General features: G+C 33.6%; 1 long non-coding RNA gene across 1 annotated transcript in view; it reads left to right on the top strand.

Moving 5' to 3' along the window:
• LOC141559508 (uncharacterized) overlaps nucleotides 1-2,058 on the top strand; it is a 45,220-nt gene extending 43,162 nt beyond the window's left edge. The window contains exon 3 of the long non-coding RNA XR_012487450.1: nucleotides 1,890-2,058. This is a non-coding gene — a long non-coding RNA (uncharacterized LOC141559508). The remainder of the gene's footprint in view (nucleotides 1-1,889) is intronic.
• The last annotated feature ends 21,740 nt before the right edge of the window (nucleotides 2,059-23,798 follow it).

The raw sequence follows: 23,798 nt of genomic DNA, 5'->3' as shown, positions 1-23,798 counted from the left end.
CAGATATCCTCCTTCCCACTCTCCTTACATGGCATTTTCCCCTTTTGTGTACTACTGCTTCCCAAGTTCTAATCTAGAGGATGAAAATATTTAAAATAGTATTTGATACAATTATCTTGGTTCTACATTTCCTATTGACATAATTCATTTTCTGCTCTCTTACTCTGTGCTCAAGTGATTAAGATAGGGAAAATAAAGATCTCTGAAGTTCTACTATGCATTAAATTAAAATAAAATACAAATAATTTCACTCTTCTATTCCCAATCATCTCACATTTTATATCATTCTTTTTTGCCTGCCCTTTTGTGATGAGAAATTCCTCACTCACTCCCTGGCTCAGAGAATTTGAAATGGGAAAGTGTTATGCTATTATCAGTCACAAAGGAAGATTTTGGGACACAGGGTAGAAAAAGCAATGACTCTTACCTACTTTGATTACTCAGTTTGCAGCTGGCTCTGGGCAATGGAAGATTGTAGTTTTGTGCCTTCTTACCTTGCAGAGAACAAGGACCCTAAAGAATTAAATTTGTATTGTTTGAAATAAGCTTCAGTTTGTGACAGCCTCTTTTCTTCATTTTAACTTTTCCTGATTTTTAATAGAATTCTCTGAAGCAATACCACTAGAAAAACCTGGCTGTTCCTATAACATCTGGTGTTCTTTGTTGCATGATTCCCTCCTATTTCACCTAATGTGGCTAATCATCACTAGTGGCTGAGTTTTAAGGGAATATCTCCAGTGATTAGAATCTTCATTAGAATTATTATTTGAGGCTCATTCTTAAAATTCCATCCAAGGTATAGGTATTTTTGTGTTTTGTGGTATCTCTTGTGGTTGTGGACATTATAACTACAGAAGTAGCATGGGTATAATCCTGTATTCTGGCATTTAATAGCATTTGTCTTATAAAGTCTGGGTAAATAAAATGGCAAGAGCATAATAAAAAAAGTTAGCAAGCTTCCATTTGTCCCCTGGTAAGTGCCTTTGCTTCTAGAGGCCAAGTAAGTACCTCATTGCTTATAGCTCTGATTAGCAGTAAAGAGTAGCTTCTTTTAGCGAGCCCTCAAAGGAGGATGCATCCTGAAAAGAACACAACAGCATCACATTTCTTTTTAAAATTCTACTGCTAAACACTGTGCTCCCTTGCCTCCTTGCTATTTTTGTCCATTGGCAATTTCTCCTTGAAATGTTATCATCGAATTCTCCCCTCGGCTTTACTCAGCCATGTGTTGAACTGCTAAATGCCGTTTCAGCTAATACTACCATTTAACATTCAGCTAAGATACCATGCAAGCTGTAGAGACTAGGGGGAAATGAATCTGGCCCATAATTTTGAAGCAAACATCCCTCAGCTGTGAATACTAAGATATGATTTCATAGGATGGATTTTCAGTGAAGTCAGCAAGCATTAAAGTAGGCATGGAGGAATGGAATGGCATGCTTTTGCTACTCCTGGAGTCAGCATCACAAAAACACAAGGCCATCGGCCTGAAAACTTGACTGGTCCTTGATTTGGGGTTTCGGATTCTTCTCCATCTCTGTCTCAGTCTCTCTGTCTTTCTGTCTCTGTTTGTCTCTCTCTCTGTCTCAACCATAACCTTTCAATCCTTGCCTTTACCCCTTCTACATATCATATTGCTCTTCTGTTCAATATGTTGAGAAAATTGTAGTTACAGTTTTCTCAAGTTATATTAATGCCTATTTACAGCATCAGCTCCAGCAAGTGCTATTAAGCTGGAAACACCTTGAGTACAGACTCAAGAATGGAAGGGTTGGCTTTCACCTATAGACTAATTCAGCTGAGACCAGAGATTCATTATAAAAAGGGAGGCTACCAAGTGATGGCATTTTTCTATTCACATTAACTCATGATACTGTTTTCTTTGGCAGAAACATCCAGGTTGATAAAATCATCGATTTCCAAAATATTGATATTTTTCTGATGCACCTTGACATAATGGGAAAAAAAGTATATGATTTGCAACCCCAGGACCCAGCTTCAAGTTCTGAGAATGAAGAACAGTGAATGTGGAGTGAAAAGACCCAAGTTAAAGTACTCTGCCACATACTACCTCTATGACTCTGGAAAACTAGTAACCTCTCAAGGTCTCAGTCTTCTTATCTGCTAGATATATTAACCTAGATTAGTTGACTGCTAAGGTTTCTTATAGCTCTAAATTAATGATACTAATTTATATTTTTATATTTTTATTTATAATTTTTAATATTTAATCATCTGAGGCTGGGCAAGTCACTGAACTTTCCTAAATGCCTCAGTTTCTTCTTGTATTAAGTAGCTTTTTTAAAAAAGCACATACTTTTGTATAATGCTTACTACATACTAGACATTGCCCTAAGAGGTTTACAATTATTATCTCATTTGATTCTTTATTTGGTTATGTGATAACTATTCTGGGAAGTAGATGCTATTATTATCCATATAGAAGCTAAGTGACTTGGTCAGGGTAGCATAACTAATACATATCTGAGGCTGAATTTGGATAAAGGGCTTCCTCACTCTGGACCTGGGTTTTATTTTCTGTGCCACAATATTATTGGGATAATACTTTCAAATTGATAATTTCATCCAAGAGAATGACAATAATGAGACAAAATATCAAAATTTGTGGGATGCAGCCAAAACAGTTCTTAGGAAAAGTTTTATATCTCTAGATGCTTACTTACATAAAATAGAGAAAGAGAAGATCAATGAATTGGGCTTGAAAGTTAAAAAAAAAAGCTAGAAAAAGAACAAATTTTAAAAAACAATTTAATACAAATTTTTAAATTTTGAAAATAAGACATTAAAAATTGAAAGTAAGAAAACTACTAAATTAATAGACATAAATAAGAATTGGTTTTATGAAAAAAAATAACAAAATAGATAAAACTTTAATTTGATTAGATAAAGTAAAGAAGAAAAACACATTGAAAGTTCTTCCTTTTCATTTTGATACTAACAATCAATGAAGAGGAAATTAGATCAATAATTAGGAGTTATTTTGCTCAACTATATGACAATAAATCTGATAATCTAAGTGAAATGGATGAATATTTACAAAAATATAGATTGCCTAGATTAATAGAAAAGGAAATAAATTACTTAAATAATCCCATTTTAGAAAAAGAAATTGAACAGGCTATTAATCAGTTCCCTAAGAAAGACTTTTCAGGGCCAGATGGATTTACATGCAAAGTATTTGAAAAAATAGGGAAAGAAGGAGTCCTACCAAATTCCTTTTATGACACATATATAGTGATGACACCAAAACCAGGTAGGATCAAAACAGACAAAGAAAATTATAGATCAATTTCCCTAATAGATATTGATACAAAAATCTTAAATAAAATATTAAAAAAGATTACAGCAAGTCATCCCCAGATACACCATGACCAAGTAGGATTTATATCAGAAATGCAAGGCTGGTTCAATATTAGGAAAACTATTAGCATAATTGATTATATCAATAACCAAACTAATAAAAATCATATAATTATCTCAATAGATGCAGGAATGACACTTTTGGTATCTAACTTGTAAAGAATGGACTTTTAAAACTGTAATGCAAAGGTTATTAAGCTGTAAATAGTTAAATTTTTTGATAATTTTTTTTCAACATAATTGATTTCTTTTGTAATCTTATTTTTATGAATTTAAAAACATTATTCTATGAGGGGGTGTATAGGCTTAACTCAACTGCCAAAGGAGTCCACAATTTAAAAAAAGTTAAGAACAGCTGTTGTAAAGCATTTTATGTCACCTATTATAATTATTTTTTATAAAATTTTACTCTGAGGCCTCATTGTAGTGCATAAGTGACAGTGATTTCTTTAAGTCTATGCCAATGGATGGTAAGGTCTAGCCCATTTTACCAAGCTAGAAGGACAAAGAATGATCTTAGCAATATCTATTAAATGGAAATTAGTCAATTTTTTAAAATTAATTTTTTATTAGCAAGTATTTATATTCTCTTTCTCTTCTCTCTCACCCCTACTCTTCAGGAAGAAAAAAAGAGAGAAAAACCCATACTTATAGCAACTATGCATAGTTAAACAAACATTCCCATATTGGCTATGTCTAAAAATTTGTCTCACATTGCATCTTGAGTCCCTCATCTCTGTTAGACAATCTTTTGGTATCTACAAGTGTCAGACAGTGAAGTAAATGTTAGAAATACAAATAAAGGCAAAAGTTTTTATTTTTTAAGTCTTTATTCTTAAGAAGTTCGTAATCTGAGGGAAACAACATGAAAATGTCCAATCAATTTTTCATATACATGAAAAAAATGGGATATAAACAGAGGAATGGTACTAGAATTAAAAAAAAAAATTGGGAAAGGCTTCAAGTAGAAGGTAGAATTTTAATTTTTTTTTTTTTTTTTTAATTTTTAGGCTGGGGTTAAGTGACTTGCCCAGGGTCACACAGCTAGGAAGTGTTAAGTGTCTGAGATCAGATTTGATCTCGCGTCCTCCTGAATTCAAGGCTGGTGCTCTATCCACTGCGCCACCTAGCTGCCCCTAGAAGGTAGAATTTTAACTGGCACTTGAAGGAAGTCATAGGGTGAAAGGAGAGGGAGAACATTGTGGACATGAGGGAAAATAATTGAAAATGTCCAGAGTCAAGAGATAGCATGTCTGGTTAAGAGATTAATATTCTTACATATATATATATATATATATATATATATATATATATATATATATATATATATATATATATTTAAAATGGGGGGTGGGGAAGAGTATGAGGTATAAGAAAATTGGAAGAGGGGGAAAAGATTTTGAATGACAGAGGATTTTATATTTGGCTCTTGACCTTTTGTTTTTCCAGATGAATTTTGTTGTCATGTTTTCTAAGTCATTAAAATAGTGTTTTGGGAGTCTGATTGGTATAGCACTAAATAAATAGATTAATTTCGATAGTATTATCATTTTTATTATATTTGCTCACTCTATCCAAGAGCACTTAATATTTTTCCACTTGGTTAGATGTGACTTTATTTGTATGGAAAGTGTTTTGTAGTTTTACTCATATAGTTCCTGACTTTCTCTCAACAGATAGATTACCAAATATTTTAAAATATTGGCAGTTATTTTAAATGGAATTTCTCTTTCTATCTCTAGCTGTTGGATTTTGTTAGTGATATGTAAGAATGCTCATGATTTATGTGGATTTATTTTGTATCCTGCAACTTTGCTAAAATTGTGGATTATTTCTAATAGTTTTGGGGCTTTCTAAGTATACCATCATATCATCTGCAAAGAGTGATAATTTGGTTTCCTCATTACCTATTGTAATTCCTTTAATCTCTTTCTCAATTTTTATTGCTGAAGCTAGCACTTCTAATACAATATTGAATGGTAATGGTGATAGAGGGCAATCTTGTTTCGCTTCTGATCTTATTGGGAATAGTTCCAGTTTATCCCCATTACATATGATGCTTACTGACGATTTTAAATAAATGCTCCTGACTATTTTAAGGAAAAATCCATTTATTCCTATACTCTCAAGTGTTTTTATTAGGAATGGATGTTGGATTTTATCAAATGCTTCTTTCTGCATTTGTTGAGATGATCCTATGGTTTTTGTTAATTTGGTTATTGATATAGTCAATTATGCTAATAGTTTTGCTAATATTGAACCAAGCCTGAATTCCTGGTATAAATCCTACTTGGTCATGGTGTATTATCCTAGGGATGATTTTCTGTAATCTTTTTGCTAATATTTTATTTAAGATTTTTTTTTTGCATTAATATTCATTAGGGAGATTGGTTTATAATTTTCTTTCTCTGTTTTCAACCTACCTAGTTTAGGTATCAGTACCATGTTTGTGTTATAAAAGGAATTTGGTAGGAGTCCTTCATTCCCTATTTTTTCAGATAGTTTATAAAACACTGGAGTTAATTGTTCTTTAAGTGTTTGGTAGAATTCACATGTAAATCCATCTGGTCCTGGGGATTTTTTCTTGGGTGTTGATTAATAGCTTATTCTATTTCTTTTTTTCTAAAATGGGACTATTTAAACAATTTATATCCTCCTCTGTTAACCTGGGCAGCCTATATTTTTGAAGGTAGTTATCCATTTCACTTACATTATCAAATTTATTGCCATAAAGTTGCTCTAATTTCTTCTTCATTGGTGGAAAGTTCTCCCTTTTCATTTTTAAGACCAACAATTTGATTTTCCTCTTTCCTTTTTCTAATCAGATTTACCAAAGTTTTATCTATTTTTTTTTCATAAAACCAACTCTTAGTTTTATTTATTAATTCAATAGTTTTTTTAATTTTCAATTTTATTAATTTCTCTTTTTAATTTTAGAATTTCAAGTTTAGTATTTGATTGGGGGTTTTTAATTTAGTCTTTTTCTAGCTTTATAAGTTGCAAGCCCAATTCATTGGTCTTCTCTTTCTCTATTTTATTCAAGTAAGGCTCTAGAAATACAAAATTTCCCCTTATTACTGCTTTGGCTGTATTCCACAAATTTTGGTATGTTGTCTCATTGTTGTCATTCTCTTGGGTGAAATTATTAATTGTGTCTATGATTTGCTGTTTCACCCATTCATTCTTTAGGATGAGATTATTTAGTTTCCAGTTACTTTTTGGTCTATTTACCCATAGCTTTTTGTTGAATGTAGTTTTTATTGCATTGTGATCTTAAAATAATGCATTTACTATTTCTGCCTTTCTGAATTTAATTTTGAGGTCTTTATTTCCTAACATATAGTCAGTTTTTGTATAGGTTCCATGAACTGCTGAGAAGAAAGCATACTCCTTTCTCTCTCCATTCAGTTTTCTCCAAAGATCTGTCATACCTAACTTTTCTAATTTTCTATTTACCTTTTTAACTTCTTTCTTATTTGTTTTATGGTTTGATTTATCTAATTCTGATAGTACAAGGTTGAGATATCCCACTATTATAGTTTTGCTGTCTATTTCTTCTTGCAGCTCTCTTAACTTCTCCTTTAGGAATTTAGATGCTATACCACTTGGTGCATATATCTTTAGTATTGATATTGCTTCATTATCTATGCTACCCTTTAGCAAGATATAGTTTCCTTCCTTGTTTCTTAATTAGATCGATTTTTGCTTTTGCTTGATCTGAGATCAGGATGCTTTTTTTACTTCATCTGAAGCATAATAGATTCTGCTCCAGCCTTTTACCTTTATGTATCACCCTGCTTTGAATTCTGGCTTTTGATATCTGCTATCTGCCTCTGCTTTATGGGAGAGTTCATCCCATTCACATTTATGATTAAAACTACTAATTCTGTATTTCCTGCCATCTTATTATTCCAAGATTATATTTTTCTTTTTTTCCTTCCCCCTTATTACCCTCCTCAGTATTAAACTTATGGGCACCACTTGCCTCATGCAGCTCTCCTTTTTTAGAATCCCTCCCACCCCCTTTGAGTCCTTCCTGCTTTCTTATACCTTTCCCTTATTATTTCTGTATTCCCTCCTATTAAGCCTACTCTTTTTCTTTTCCCTTTTCCTCTCCCACTTTTTAATGAAGTGGTAGAAGTTTCTCTCTAAAGCAAATATGTCTAATATTTTATCTTTGAACCAAATCTGATGAGAGTAAGATTCACACAATGTTCCTTTCACTCCCTTAATTCCTTCAGATATGATAGGTTTCCTTTGCCTCTTTGTGAGATGCAATTTCTCTCTTTTTGCCTCCACTTTTCCCTTTTTTTGATATAATCCCCTTTCCACTTCTAATTCCCTTTTTAAATATTATAATAGTAAAATCAAATTATACATGTATATTTTGTGTATATCCATAAGAGAAATACAATTCTCAAGAGTTCTTTTTATCTTTTTATGCTTCTCTTGAGTCCCATATTTGGAGATCAAATTTTTTGTTTAGTTCTGATTTTTTCATTAGGAATAAATGAAATTCACCTGTTTCATTGAATGCCCATCTTCTTCTCTGGAAGAAAATACTCAGCTTAACTGGGTAGTTTATTCTTGGCACATTCCAAGTTCTTTTGCCTTTAAGACTATCAGATTCCAGGCCTTAAATCCTTTAATATGGAAGCTGCTAGATCCTGAGTGATCCTTATTGTGGCTCCTCAGTATTTGAATTGTTTTTTTTTTTTTTTTCTGGCTGCTTATAATATTTTTTCCTTAGTCTGATAGTTCTGAAATTTATCCACAATATTCTTTGGAGTTTTTATTTTGGGGTCTCTTTCAGAAGGTGTTTGATGAATTCTTTCAATATCTATTTTACCTTCTGATTCTATTTACATCTGGGCAGTTCTCTTTGATGATTTCCTGAAAAATAGTGTCTAGGCTCTTTTCTTTTTCCATCATGGTTGTTGGGGAGCCCAATAATCCTTAGATTATCTCTCCTAGATCTATTTTCCAGATCTATTGTTTTTCCAAGTAGATATTTAACATTTTTTTCTATTTTTTCATTTTTTTTTGGTTTTGTTTGACTGATTCTTGATGTCTCAATGAATCATTCATTTTCATTTATTCAGTTCTGATTTTTAATAAGTTATTTTCATTTACTTTTTTTACTTCTTTTTGTATATGTCCAATTGAGTTTTTAAATGAGTTGTTTTGCTCCATGGAATTTTTTTTTTCCATTTCACAAAAAAATTTTAATGAATTATTTTCTTTTTTCCAGTTCACAAATTCTGTTTTCCTGGGAATTCTTTGCCTTTTCCCTTTCACATTTCAGGGAGTTGTTTTCTTTTTCAAATTTTTCTTTCTTCCTTTTCCACACTCTCTTGCAGAGCTTCTTTTTCCTTTCCCCATTTTTCTTCTAGCTCTTTTTAAAGATCTTTTATAATTTCTTCTAGCAGAGCCTTGTGTAATGGGGACCAAATTATATTCCCCTATGGGGTTTTGTCTTGAGACTGTCTGCTATTAGTCTCCCCAGGGTTGAAAATCTGCTCTCTTTCTGTATAGAAGCCATCTATAATTAGAGCTTGCTTTGCTTTTTCACTCATTTAAAAAACACACACACACAAAACCCTTGGAGTCTGCCTTTAGGGTAAGGAGGTTCCCAGCTTCCCCTGCAGAACAGGGACAGAAGATAATGATTGTCCTGTGAACAGGCTGTGAAGGCTGCTACAGAGCTGCTACCCTGGGAAGAACTGCAGCCCTGCAGAAGAGCAGGTGATGAGCATCCAGACTATGGAGTGTGACTGCCCTGGGAAAAGCAGCTGCCCCAGGGAAAGTGGCCAGTCTGCAGAGGAAGCCAGGTCTTAGTGAGAGCCAGAAGATGGAAGGGCAATAACATTGTATATTACATGAAGCCAGCGACTTTCTTTTCTTTTTTATCCCCACTACTTAACACAGTGCCTGGCACATAGTAGGAGCTTAATAAATATTTATTTATTGATAGAATGTGTAGGAAGGGAAATGATTTAAGATGAAAACAGTTATCTGTCAGAATGTGGGTAGGATGCTTCATGCTGAAGTCTGTCAGTTCTGCAAGGACTCTTCAGAAGCTGGCTACAGGGTGAGGTATTCTCAGGCACAGCAATTCTTGAAAAAATAGACTAAGTTATAGAGAAGTTGTGATCTATGTTGGCAGAGGGAGTTCCTACTTGGACAAATTATAGACTTCAGAAATATAGAAATTTATCATATTTTTATCAGTATTGGAAATAGATTTATGTTTGGAAGATGGATAATTATCTGAATTAGCCATACCTCATTAATCTCAAAATTGATGTGAAATTTGGGTGGATAGATACTATCATCACTGCCCTAGTCTCTGAGTAAATTTACTTTATGTTGACACTAAGGAGAACTATTTTTGGAATCGTACTTCTTCCTGGATTTTCCCTTGAACTCTGGGATCACTTTGAAAGTTCTTTTCTTCTCCTCTTGAAGGAAACCTTGTGCTCTGAAGAGGACAACCTATTACTGCTAACAGATGGTTGGGAAAATTTGGTGGCAGAAAATGTGAAAATTACCTGCTGTTTACCAGCCTACATTTTTGAAGTGTTAAGTATTGAAAATACTGTAACTAATCAAGTGGGAAACATATAACAACAAACTCTAATTGTTAACATTTAGTTTTTGAGAAGTGATATTTCACTGTTCTTATTGCTCTGCTTCTTATTTTTCTATCAGTGGAGTTCATGTAGTTGATGCTTATTATGGAGTTTCTCTATGCTGCTTTTATTTAATTCCAAGATTGGAAGCAGGAAAAGTCCTTGGCTATATGGATAGACTTCTATTGTACTTTAAGTTTGCAAAGGGCTTATCTATATTGTCTAATTTGGTCCTTAAAGCAGCCTCATAATGTAGGTGCATTTTTGGCCCTCATTTCATGAATGAGGAATTTTATGGATGATGTAGAGACAGGTTAAGTAACTTGTCCAAGGTCATACAATTAGTAAATATCTGAGGCTATATTTGGACCCCAAGTTCCTGACTAGTTCAGCTCTCTATCTACTGTAATACATAGATATCAGATATGTTCTTTGGTATATCCTTCCTACTTTCTTCTGAAAATAGGAGAACAAAAGGTCAAAGTGACCTGAGGTGATTCAAAGAAACAGCACATTGGATGCTAGTAAGCAACCTTAGGAGAAATAGCCAACTGGAACCCTTGTTAAGAACAAACATATTCATGGCAGAAACTAGGCATGGACCCACATTTAACACCACATACTAAGATAAGATCAAAATGGGTCCAAGATTTAGGCATAAAGAATGAGATCATAAATAAATTAGAGGAACATAGGATAGTCTACCTCTGAGACTTGTGGAGGAGGAAGGAATTTGTGTCCAAAGGAGAACTAGAGATCATTATTTATTACAAAATAGAAAATTTTGATTACATCAAGTTAAAAAGTTTCTGCACAAACAAAACTAATGCAAACAAGATTAGAAGGGAAGTAACAAATTGGGGAAACATTTTTATAGTTAAAGGTTCTGATAAAGGCCTCATCTCCAAAATATACAGAGAATTGACTTTAATTTATAAGAAATCAAGCCATTCTCCAATTGATAAATGGTCAAAGGATATGAATAGACAATTTTCAGATGATGAAATTAAAACTATTTCCACTCATATGAAAGAGTGTTCCAAATCACTATTGATCAGAGAAATGCAAATTAAGACAATTCTGAGATACCACTACACACCTGCCAGATTGGCTAAGATGACAGGAACAAATAATGATGAATTTTGGAGGGGCTATAGGAAAACTGGGACACTGATGCATTGTTGGTGGAGTTGTGAAAGAATCCAACCATTCTGGAGAGCAATCTGGAATTATGCCCAAAAAGTTATCAAAATGTGCATACCCTTTGACCCAGCAGTGCTACTACTGGGCTTATATCCCAAGGAAATACTAAAGAAGTGAAAAGGACCTGCATGTGCCAAAATGTTTGTGGCAGCTCTTTTTGTTGTAGCTAGAAACTGCAAGTTGAATGGATGTCCATCAATTGGAGAATGGTTGGGTAAATTATGGTATATGAATGTTATGGAATATCATTGTTCTGTAAGAAATGACCAACAGGATGAATACAGAGAGGCTTGGAGAGACTTACATCAACTGATGCTGAGTGAAATGAGCAGAACTAGGAGATCACTATACACTTCAACAATGATACTGTATGAGGATGTATTCTGATGGAAGTGGATATCTTCAAAATAGAGAAGAGCTAATTCAATTCCAATTGATCAATGATGAACAGAATCAGCTACATCCAGAGAAGGAACACTGGGAAATGAGAGTAAACTATGAGCATTTTTTTTCTTCCCAGATTATTTTTACCTTCCGAATACAATTCTTCCTTTGCAACAACAACAACAAAATTCGGTTCTGCACATATATATTGTACCAAGCATATACTATAAGATATTTCATATGTATGGAAATGCCTGCCATCTAGGGGAGGGGATGGAGGGAAGGAGGGAAAAATTCGGAACAGAAGGGAGTACAAGGGATAATGTTGTAAAAAAAAATTACCTATGCATATGTACTGTCAAAAATGTTATAATTATAAAATTAATTAAAAAATGAATAAACATATTCCCAAAGTATTCTGTTTTCATGGTAAATCAAGTAAATGAAACCCTCTCAAAGGCCATGTCTACACTAACTTCACCTATTGAAAGATATATGTATTATATACTGTCTTGCAGAAATATCTATGCTTCTCAAACATAAGATCATAGCATTGTGATTCTATTTCTCAGTCAAATGTAATTCAGTGCTCTCAAGAAGTTCCATTAGTGAAGACATGATCTATAAATAAAATGTTCAGTACTGTGAAATAACTGCTTTCAGGAAAATGGGCTTCTTAGGAAATGAGTTTATCTTTCAGGGAACTGAATGGTGGGTAGGTTTGTTTTTGGAAATAATACATTTTGCTTCCTCATTTTTATATATTTTTTGAATGGTATCCCTTTAAGGGGGGTTTCACAATTCTGGGGTGGGAAGACAGTAATCTTTATCAGCTTGTTTTTTGGAAAGATTTCTGAAATTGGAGAATTGTTTACATTTTGGTTAGGAGCCACCCTTTCTCAGACTTTCAAAGATTTTGCTCATCTTGATTATTTGAGGGTCACATCGCTCCACTTTTCCTGTTCAAGGAATTGCTTCTGAACAGAGCTACAAAATAAAAGATGGGGGAAAAAGCAACTACAAAATTCTGCCCTGTCATGTTTCCACATGCATCTTGAACAACAAATTCCAATCCTGTTCAGAGAGAGAAATGTTGTTAATTCAATTCAAAAAACATTTATTGTGCCAGGCACTGGAGAGACAAAAACAAAACAGTACATTCCCCATGGAGTTTACATACATTCCATCTGCTATATAGAAACAAGAGGCTATAATGTGGAAAAAAAAAAGATCAGCCCTCCCAAAGTGACTGAGTGGTCATCCCCTGTTTTTCCATGGGTCACTAGTGAAATCTGAAATGGTTCATATCCACCATGCTTTTAATTGAATTTCATTATGCAAACTCCCTAAATTAGTCTATAGTATGTAGAACTCCTGAAAGTAGAATACCATGTTTTGGTACATTTAAATGATACCATAGTTACTATTGCTTTTTTCAATTCTTGAAGAACATGACATCTTCCTGAAGCTATTAAAAATGCTAAATACATAGTTTCCTTAGCAGGAGCAAATTTATCTTGAAAATACCCAAGCAAACAACTCACCTTGTTTATTCAGTGTTTAGACTAAAAGATTGTACTCTTTTTGATGAGTACCTCAGGGTGCATACATTAAGTTCATGAATTCAACTTAATGTACAAAATTGTAAAAGCAACCCAAAGTATCAAGGAATCTTGTTTTGTATTTAACAAATACTCATTAAAATTCTTCCATGTTTAAGTCAGGTACTGTCTTTTGTCTCTTTTTGTATACTCAGCTCTTAACACAGTACCTAGCATATAGTAAATACATAATAAATGTTTATTGATTGATTATGCTAGGCACTATTGTGCCATTGATCCATTGATCAATGGATCCATTGATATGATTCCATCTTCTAAAACTGCTTATCAATGTGCTGCATTTAAGTGACACAATGGACAGAGCACTAGGTCTAGAGTCAGGAAGCCCTAAGTTCATACAAGTTCTTAAATGTGGTAGTTGTGTGGCCCTGTGCTAGTCACTTTGCATCTGTTTGCCTCAGTTCCTTCAGCTGTGAAATGGGATGATAATAGTATCCACTTCCTAGGATTATAGGGAGGATCAAATAAGATATTTTTTATAAAATGCCTAGTGCATTACCTGCCATATAGAATGTTGCATATAGATACTAGCTCTATTACCCCTTTCCTCTTTTTTTTTTCTCCTCCTCTTCTTCCTCCTTCTCCTCTTTCTTGTCCTTTCTTCTTCCTCCTCTTTCTCTTCCTTCTTCTCTTCCTTTTCCTCCTCCTCTTCCTCCTTCTTTTCCTCTTTTTTCTCCTCCTCTTCCTCTTCTTCCTCCTCTTCTTTTTTCTCTTCCTCCTCTTTCTCTTCCTCTTCCTTCTTTTTTCCTTTTCCTCTTCCTCTTCTTCTTCTTCTTCTTCTTCTTCTTCTTCTTCTTCTTCTCTCTTTTTTTTCTCCTTCCTCTTCTCTTCTTCTTCTTTCTTGTTCTTCTTCTTTCTTGTTCTTCTTCTTCTTCTTCTTCTTCTTGTTCTTCTTCTTCTTCTTCTTCTTCTTCTTCTTGTTCTTCTTCTTGTTCTTCTTCTTGTTCTTCTTCTTGTTCTTCTTGTTCTTCTTGTTCTTGTTCTTGTTCTTGTTCTTGTTCTTGTTCTTCTTCTTGTTCTTCTTCTTGTTCTTCTTGTTCTTCTTGTTCTTCTTGTTCTTCTTGTTCTTCTTGTATACATATCTGGCTATTCTGAAAGACTCTTAGTTATTTCCTCTTGTAACTCATGCTGTGTTTGGGGTAGAAATTGTCCCAGAATGTTATTCTTCTAGATAGCTTTATCATTCCCTGAATACCAATGGAGCACACTGGATGAATGGTTCATAATTTATTCTGGCCACAAATATTATTCACAATATCTTTTATATATATAACAGGAAAGTTAAATGCCTATGCTCTGCTCTTCTGGTGATCTATCTCACTTTATGCTTTAGGTCAGCTTTGTCCACAAAGTTGAAAAGCTAGTTGGGTTAGAGAAAGGAATTGTCCAACAGAAAATGTCCAGATATAACACCAGAAGAAAGGGTCATTAGCAAGGCCAGGGACAGGGTTAAAAAAAAAGCAAGATAGTTAATAAACATTTATTAAGCATCCACCACATATTAGGCATTGTGCTAAATACTGGGTAAAGTAAAAGAAAGGTAAAAGACAGTCTTTGTTCTCATAGAGCCCATAATTAAATGGAGATAACATACAAACAACTATGTATACATAAGTTACGTATAGGATAAATTGGAAATAGTTGACAGAGGTAAGGCATTAGAATTAAGGGAGGTGGAATGGGCAGAGCTTATCTCTGTTTGATTTAGTCTTTATTGTTTAGATCCCACATGATAAAAATGTGCTAATAATAATGAGAAGTAATGAGAGGTTTCTAACTAATGATACTGATTAGAAAAGTACTATATATCTGAAGGTCTAACAAGATCTTGAATCCATATCCCATGGTGTAAGAAGTTTCAGGGCAAGAGTTCCTAAATCTTCACTTAATAATTGGCCTCACTGAATGAGTGAAGCACAAATTGTATCAGCTGCCTTTGACCACTCAGTAGAGAGGCTTTGAGAACTAATCAAACTTAATTGTGCATTCCTTAGAACTATTGAGTTCCATGAAGTCTCTGTGTTTAAAAAATGAGGAGTCAATAAAGCTTTTTTTTTTTCCCCTTCAGGAAGCAATATGATTAGACAAGTACATTTGGCAGATTTACCTGGCTTTTGTGAAAAGATGGATTAGAGATGAATTGATTGTGTAGAGTGGGTAAAGAAGGAGGATGGGGAGACTATTAAAATATCCTCGGTGAATAATGAGAGAGATCAGGAAAATTATAGTGATAGTAGAAATGGATAGGAAGGGAAAGATATAAGAAATATTTCATAGGCAGAATAAACAGAACTTAGTTAATGATTAATGTGGGGAATGAAGAAGCAGCATGAGTCAAAGATAACCAAAGATTTAGATGTGTGATCAATAGATAGATCCACAAGTATATATGAAGAACCTTCTATGTGATAGCACTGTACAAAAATGAAATAGCCCTGTTCTCAGGGCGCTTTTAGTTTAACTGGAGGGGGAGGGGGATATAACATATATAGGAATATACAAAATATATGCAAATAATTTTGGTTAGGTGACACTAGTAGCAGGGGACCAGTAAAGACTTTATGTAGAAGTTAACACTTGAGATGAGCTTTGAAGTAAACTAGGGAGCTGAAGAGACAGATGTGAGGAGGGATACTGACAAGTTATATGTATATTGAATTTATGTGAAGGGAATCATCAGAATTGCATTTAGGAAATGTGCTACATTCAGAAATATTGTGCTGAAGCCTTTGTTCCTCTCTGGACATTGTTCCTGACTGAATTTTTCTCCATCTTTTTCTAGCAGCCTTCTTTATCTTGGAAATTGCTTTTTTGCCTCTGTACCCTTTTCAAGCTGGAAGATTCCTCTACCTCTGCAGCCCCTTCCTCTGATTGGTCATTTTTTCCTATAACCTTCATTTTAAGCAAGAACTCCTAGGCATGCTATTTTTCATTCTTTCTAGGTCCCATTCTGACTCTTCCCAATTTCTTCATGGGAGTATCTCTTTACCCTTCTTTTCAGTTTCCTTTTATGTATTATCTTCCCCTATTGAATGTAATCTTTAATGATAGGATATGGCTTGTCTTTTTTCTTTTTTCTGGACTTCTATTTGTATCCCCCATTCTTAGCACAATGCCTGGCAGATGCTTAAGGAATATTTGTTGACTAGACTGGGTTTTTGTAAAAGACAACTCACCACCTGATTTATCTTTGTAAATATGGATTTTCACATATTGAGCTTGCTTGAAATGAAACATACCTTTAATCACTTTTAGCTGGCTGAGAGTGAAGACAACTTCATTTATATTCATGTTAACTACCAAAAGAGAAAAAAAAATCCCTTTTCTAGCGCTCCACCACCAATTTTAGATTACGGAGAATCCTTAGATAGGGAATTTGTTTGTCAAATAATATAAATGAAAACTAACCACCTTTATTTAGATCTTGTCCATTGCCTGGGGACTTAACCTGATTCTTTAAATTTTGTTCGTTCTCTAGGGAAAATTGATTTTTTGTATCTTTATTTGATATAGTGCTTTATCCTTTACAAAGTACTTCCATATTTCCTATATCCAATAATGTTAGGAGAGTGAGTAGAGAGAACATTACTTCTGTTTTAGTTGGAACTGGAATTTAGCTAATTCTTTTTCAACCAGGTTTTATACAAAGTTAGGCTCTGGGTCTTGTGAGGTCTTGTGATGGAAAGAAGACATGGACCTTTAAAAGACTGTTTTCAGTTTCCTTTTAAGTCTCTATTATTCTTATTTTAAGACATTTCTAGGGACCAGGGATTTCACACTGAAGTAAGAAGAGAATTGGAAAATAGAAGTAATATATTAGAACATAGGTAATTATATGTTTGTTATTTATGAAGATTGTACTTTTTATTTTGCTTGAAATTGAATGTATGTGAATGTATGTGTGTGTGTGTGTGTGTGTGTGTGTGTGTGTGTAAGAGAGAGAGCTTGTATGTGTGCATATGTGTGTGTGTGTATGTGTTGAGCTGATGGTAGTGAGAGGAGAAAGGGTAAGGTATAAGAAGTAAGAAAAATTGAATTTTTCCCTTTTCTAATTTAGGATTTTAGTATAGCTATTTTCATAACATTCCAAATTAAAAAAAATTTTTGGGAGCTAAAATTTTCTATGTTTCTACATGTTCTGAAGCAATCCCCCCCCCTCCACAAAATTCTAAGTTATTTCTGTTCAGATGGCAAACTTCATTTTTTTTTTTACTTTAGTGTATGCTTCAGAAAACTGATCATTTGTATTTTTATTTTGTACATTAGTTTATATTTTTAAAGGAGTGTTCCCATTTACTATATTATTTGATAATGTAGGGAGAATGAATGAAAACAGTTAACAAGGCAGCAATTATTGCTAGGAGCGTCACAAACATTGTCTTCAGTAAATCTATTTAAGGATCTTTTCTCTTGAAAAACTCCTCTACTAAATTCCTCCACCAAATTGGTTAAAGGCCAATGCCCTCCCCATTTTTTAAGCTTCAAATCTTTTAAGTCACTTGATAATAACATGCTTGCTAGACTGAATCCCAGTGAATAAACAGATAATTTTTCTTGAGGTGCTTAATAAATTTTGACATTTATTGAATTGAGCAGAGAGGTTATTTAATATAGTCTTCCAAATATATAGATCTTTGGGGAAATTTCTCACTCAGCACAATTCAACTCTATCAAAATGATTTCTATAAATGGAGAATATATTGCAGTAACCCGAAAGATTAAAGACGTAACAATTCCTGCAAATTAGAGTAGTTGGCTTAGTCCATTTGGGTCGGTCCTACACACAAGGCCATGAAGTATTCATATTTCCAAATCAAGGTTGCAGGGGTAAGGGGTGAATAAATAAAAGTAAGAGAGGCAGCAGACTCAAAGTCATTACTTTATAGTAATACTGTACAATGTACAAGGAAGACTGCAGCATGAATATAGAGGGGAAATGTGAAGGATGGAAAGGGATCATCAAGTTGTGAAGACCTTTTAAAATCAAGAAGAGGAGTTTATATTTCTTCTCAGAGGCAATAGGGCACCACTGGAGTTTATTAAGTAAGGGAATGGCATGGTCAGATATATCTGTTTCAGGAAAATAATTTTATCAGCTTTGTTAAGAATGGAGGAGAAGATAGAAATGTGACTCAGGGAGACCAATTAAGATGTTAGTCCTATAATTTAGGTGAGGTATTCTGAAGGCCTTTATAACGAAGTGGGGCGATGTGAGAGATGTAGAGATAGAAAAACAAGATTTAGAAACTGTGATTTTTATTATTTTGTCCATGATTTTTCACTTGAATCATTCACAATAAATTAATAATAATAATAGAAAACATTTATATAGCAAGCTATGTCAGGCATTGTGCTAAGTACTTTACAAAAGTAACTGTCCTGTGAGGTATATGCTATGATTATACTAATTTAACATAGTGGAAACTGAGGCAAATAGACATTAAGTGACTTGCTTGGAGTCACATAGCTAGTAAGTATCTGAGGCTGAATTTGAACTCAGGTCTTCCTGAGTCAGGCCCTGCACTCTATCTACTCTACTGGCTAGAATTAGAATGAGAAACTGAGGAGGATGTTGAGGTTGTGAATTTGGATGACTGGAAAAAGGGTGGCTTCCTGGACATAATTAAGCTTATTTCAAAAGAGGGTTATATTTGAAGAGAAAGATAATGAATTTAATTTTGAGCATGTTGAATTTGAGATCTTATTTGACATCTTGTCCAAGGAGAAAGACTAGAGAAAGAAATAAGAACAAAAGAAGGGAGAGAAAAAGAGAAAGGAAAGAAAAGAAGAAAGTAAAAGAAAGATTTAATTCCATAAAATCCTCAAATGGTTGATCCTCAATAATGTTTATCTTGATGCCAATTATATGATACCACTTCTATAAGTGCAAGTTTTTCAGAACTATATAATTATCATGTCATGATAGGCCACTGTGATAGAACTTTGAAAAACACAAAGGGATGTCGTTTGTAGTTAGAAAAATTTATCAAGTAAAAAGGGAAGAAGAGAACTGAAAGTGTCTAGAAAAAAGTGGAAAATAATGCAAGAAGAAAAGTTTTTGCAAAGGAAGTTTTTTTTTGGATAGAGTAATGCCTATACAATACCTATACATTCTTGTTTATATTCTAAAATATGTATATATATATATATATATATATATATATATACACACACACACACACACATATATATATATATATATAATATCTTTCTTCATCTTCTTTTTATGCTTCCATGAATTACTTTGAATTTCTCTTTTGTACTTCAAGTGTATTGCTGCAGTACTGACTGCCTGAAAATTGTGTGCGTGTGTGTGTGTGTGTGTGTGTGAAATCAGAACTTATTTTTGCAATTGGACTTTTCTTGTTTCATACATGAAATACAAAGCACTCATAGAAGAGTTATTGTCTCTAGGGAGCCTATATAGAGAGTGATATAAGTTCAATGTCATTTCTCCTTCCCAAACCTTAAGATCAATTTCTATTCCCACAAATAACTTTATCAAAGTAAATTGCTACCCCTTCTTTTGGGATCTGGGTAGGAGCAATAGCCTTTATAGAATAGATTTAGAAATAGAAGGGACCTTATGATCCAATCCTTTCATTTCACAAATGAATAAATTGAATCCCAGATAGGTTGTTAGTTGCCTGAATTAACATATATAGCTGTTGGCATGTATGGCATTTAAATGAAGGTCTTCTGATTCCAGAACTAAGAAAAGTTCACTTCTGTAGAACTATTTGACAATTGCAGTGCTTACTACTGGATTGAATTCATATCAATAAATATTTCAGCGTTTATTCTGTACAGAACCTTGTGCTAAGTACTGAAGGTTCCTACTCTCATTGACTTTACAACTTAGTCTCATAGAATCACAGAATTTCAGAACCTCAGACAGTCCAACTTCTTGCTCAAAGAATTCTCCTCTCCCCCAACTTACCTGACAAGTAGTCATCAAGTCTCTGTCTAGAGATCTCTAAGATGAGAAACTCTCTACCATTGAAGCAGCTGCTTTTACTTTTGGGCAACTAACATAGTTGGCAAGTTTTCCTTTATAGCCAGCCTAAAGCTAACTCTCTCCAATTTCTATCCATTGCTACTTCTGATCTCTGAGATCAAGCAAAATGAGCTCAATCCTTTCTCCTAAAAGTCCTTTAAAGTTCTCATGAAAGCAATTATGTCCCCTTCATTTTTTTTCTTCTTTAGATTTATCTTCAGCACCTTCACCCAGTCCTTGTATGGCATATTTTGAGATCTTTTTACTATCCTAGTAACCTTCCTTTGGATGTGCCATGGTCTTACTCAACTATATACCCAGGGTGGAACAAAATGTTCTAAATATGGTCTGTCCAGGTCAGAGTACAACAAGGATCTCACCTCCCTTGCTACAAGCAATGGGTTTTATAAATGTGATTTGATAGTTTTAGCTTTTTTGGCTCTTATATCACATTGTAGAATCACATGGAGTATGAAAGTTCTACTAAGTGCTCTAAATATTTTTCTCAGGAACTGTTAAATAGCCATATCTCTTATATTCCACACTTGTATAATTGATTTTTTAAAAACCAAAATATAGGCCTTTATATTTATCCTTATCAAATCTTATCCTAGTAGATTTGGTCCATCATTTTAGCCTATTGATGTTCTTCTGAACTTCAAATACACTATTTCAAATATTATTTCTCCTTTCAAGTTTAGTATAATCCACTAATATGAAATGATACCATCTATTCATTCACTCAAATTATTATTAAGAATTTTGTACACAAAAGCTTCAAAGGCATAGCTCTGTAGCACTCCACTTGAGACATTTGGCATTACATATTAACTAGTTTAAGATCCATTTGACTTAGTCTATGTGTTTCCATTCTTCAGGTTACGAGGAAAAATATCATCAAATGCCCTGCTAAAAATCTGCTGGATTTTAAAGAGTAGGAACTTTGTATGAATGGACATTCCATTAGCAAAAAACATTAGCACAGGCAAAGGAGTGAGAAAACAGGGTTATGTTTAAAGGACTGAGAATAATTCAATTTGACCAGAGATAGTATGTGTTATAGGGAGTAATATAAGATTGGGCTGAAAAGGTAAAGTGGTATCAGATTAAAGAGAGTCTTATCTGCTATAAAACTAATCAATAAAATTTAATAAGTGCTACTATGTATCAGGCACTATGCTAAGCACTGGAAATATAAAAAAAACAAAAAACCAAAAGATAATCCCTGTCCTCATCAGAGTTCTTTATCTGGGATCTATGGATCCCAAGGACATCTCATCAAAAACTGCATTTCAAAACAATTGATTTCCTTTGCATTTTTATGTTTTTTATATATTAATTTTTTGAGAAAGAGTACATAGGCTCCACCAGACTGACAAAAATCCCTGCGATAAATGAATTTTGAGATTTACTCTGGTTTCTATGAATCTAATGACACATTGTTTTTTAACTATCATTCCATATGTGTGTATGTATTGGTTTTAAAAATATATACATATGCATAGCTATTATTTAAAACCTCACCAATATCTGTCTTTTCTGCAAGTTAATTGACATACATTTTTAAAAAAAAGACTACATTAAGAAAGTTTTCCTTTAGCATTTCAGGAAGTAAGTTTTTGGTTAGGGGAAAAATAATCTGATTGGCAGTGCTTCTTACATTTTCTCCTAAGGTACTAAGGAAATATTCTGGGAGGGAGGACTACTGTGTAACTGTCAGTCAACTAGATTCTTTTTCTTGATAACTTCTGGAGTAGCAGTGACAGTGGCTTTTAAAGGATCTTTTACACTTGGGTTGTCAGTCAGATAAGGTAAAACTTACCTTTGATCCATTTATCTATTTAGTGGTCTTCAAATTGTTAAGGATGCCTCTGGGAATTTAAAATAAATGCTTCTTAGAGCAAAGAACTGAGAAGAACTGGAATCATATTTTGGGATATCCAAAGTCTCACTGAGTTTAGACAGTATCTTGGGGTTAATCTTGCTACCCACTGGATGTCACTGTTGCTGCACCAAAATGTGAAGTAATCTAGCATTTTTCTATCCCCCCCCCCAAAAAAAAAGGTATGCAGAAACTTCATTTGAAGTTTGCAATGATAATGTTGGGAGAAGAAACTGAGAAGACCAATAAGTATATCTACAGGCAGGTAATTTAAATATTTCCTCTACATCATTGTCTATTCTCATAATAGTAAAAGTCAATAACATGTATTTATATTGAGGATAGATTTGTCTCATAGCCGTATGTCCTATTACGAGATACTGTTCTTGGTTCAGAAGCAGGGCAGATGTTTGCACATCTGTTTCTCTTCTTACCATTGAGGTTTGAGAGGAGGCTTAATGATCATTCACATTAGATAAGGAATATGGAAATAAAATCTGAACCTGAAGAGGGGTCTAGTAAGTAGTGGAAAGAACAAAACAGATTTTATTTGTGGGATTTTTTTGAAGTTCTTATTCATGAAGGTTTGAACTATGAAGGCTCACCATATACTGAAATCATGCAGTTGTTTCCATAAATCTTTTTTTCTGTGTAAATACTGTTCCCTCCACTTCCATCTTCAATATTTTATTAGATGTATACAGTGTATAATTGCAATCCCAAAAAGAATCACAAATTTTGCATTAATTGTTTAAATTAATCTATGGTTGATTTCTGAGGAACTGGAAGAAGTTATCTGTATATCATTATGATGATAAAAAAATTCTGGGTTTGAAATACTATATTTGATACTTAAAATTGTAGAGTTTTCTATCTTTTTTTGAAAAACTATTTTGATCCATTGCTTCATATGGACCCTATTCTATTGTATTTAAGTGATTCAGGGAAGATTTTATTTTATTTTATTTTATTTATTTTTAAAAAGATATTTATTCTATGTCACGATGAGACTATTTCATTCAGTAATCAATAGGGTTGCTATTGGGTACAAAAAATTACATTAAAACTCTTTGTTGGAATATTTTATACTTTCCACAGAAAAGAAACTAAAACAACTTGTTATACAATTAGTCACAAATACAGTCCTAGTATTATTTTGCCCATACACAAAAAAGTATTGTCTAAATCATGTCTTCTTGTAGTAGTTATCTCCTGCCTTCACTGTACTTGGATGAGTTCACAAATCTGTTGTTACCTGTAGCTTTACCTATCGCTTCTCTGCCTCTTCTCTGCTAAACTTTGTTTCTTGATAGAAATTAAAATCTTCTGTCACTGCCATAACTATTGCTACTATTGGAACCACCATAGTAATCTTGCTTACATGGTTTGGAAAAATATTGACCCTCATCATGGGTCTGAGCTCCTTCCTTCAGTTTCTTCCCTTCATGGGACCAAAGTTTGAAGACTGATTGTCGTAGTTGCCAAAATTATTGTAGCTTCTGTCACCTTCAAAGTTGCTTCTACTACCACCGGCAAAGATGTCTCCACAGGGAAGATTTTAATAGCTCTAAATTAGACAGTGTTCATTTATTGATTAACTATTTTGTGCACAGCACTGTACTCCATGCTAGAGGAATCAAAAATAAAATAAGATGTAGTCTATGTTTTAAGGGATAAGTGAATAGAGCATATATGTA

Source organism: Sminthopsis crassicaudata, chromosome 3 (genome assembly GCF_048593235.1).
Source record: "Sminthopsis crassicaudata isolate SCR6 chromosome 3, ASM4859323v1, whole genome shotgun sequence".
Lineage (NCBI taxonomy): Eukaryota > Metazoa > Chordata > Mammalia > Dasyuromorphia > Dasyuridae > Sminthopsis > Sminthopsis crassicaudata.
Note: the sequence above shows the minus strand (reverse complement) of the source record. Positions and strands in the feature narration are given on the sequence as shown.